This window comes from Tupaia chinensis, unplaced genomic scaffold, assembly GCF_000334495.1.
Source record: "Tupaia chinensis unplaced genomic scaffold, TupChi_1.0 Scaffold000265_1, whole genome shotgun sequence".
Lineage (NCBI taxonomy): Eukaryota > Metazoa > Chordata > Mammalia > Scandentia > Tupaiidae > Tupaia > Tupaia belangeri.
In genome coordinates this window covers 919,382-919,586 of record NW_006159745.1, presented here as the reverse complement: position 1 = coordinate 919,586, position 205 = coordinate 919,382, and positions in this window count along the sequence as shown.

Genomic DNA, 205 nt, shown 5'->3' with positions numbered 1-205 from the left:
GGTCCAGGACTCGAACCGCGGTCGACTACGTGGGAGTCCAGCGACATAGCCATTACGCTAACTGCTGGTCCCTCCTTTGACCTATCTTTGTGAATAGGAAAAGTAAATTAAGACAGTGAGATTTCCTGCTCCTTGTATAGATGATTAGATTCCATAACCAATTTTCAATACAGGCTGCTCATATTAAAATCCAATTATTATAGTA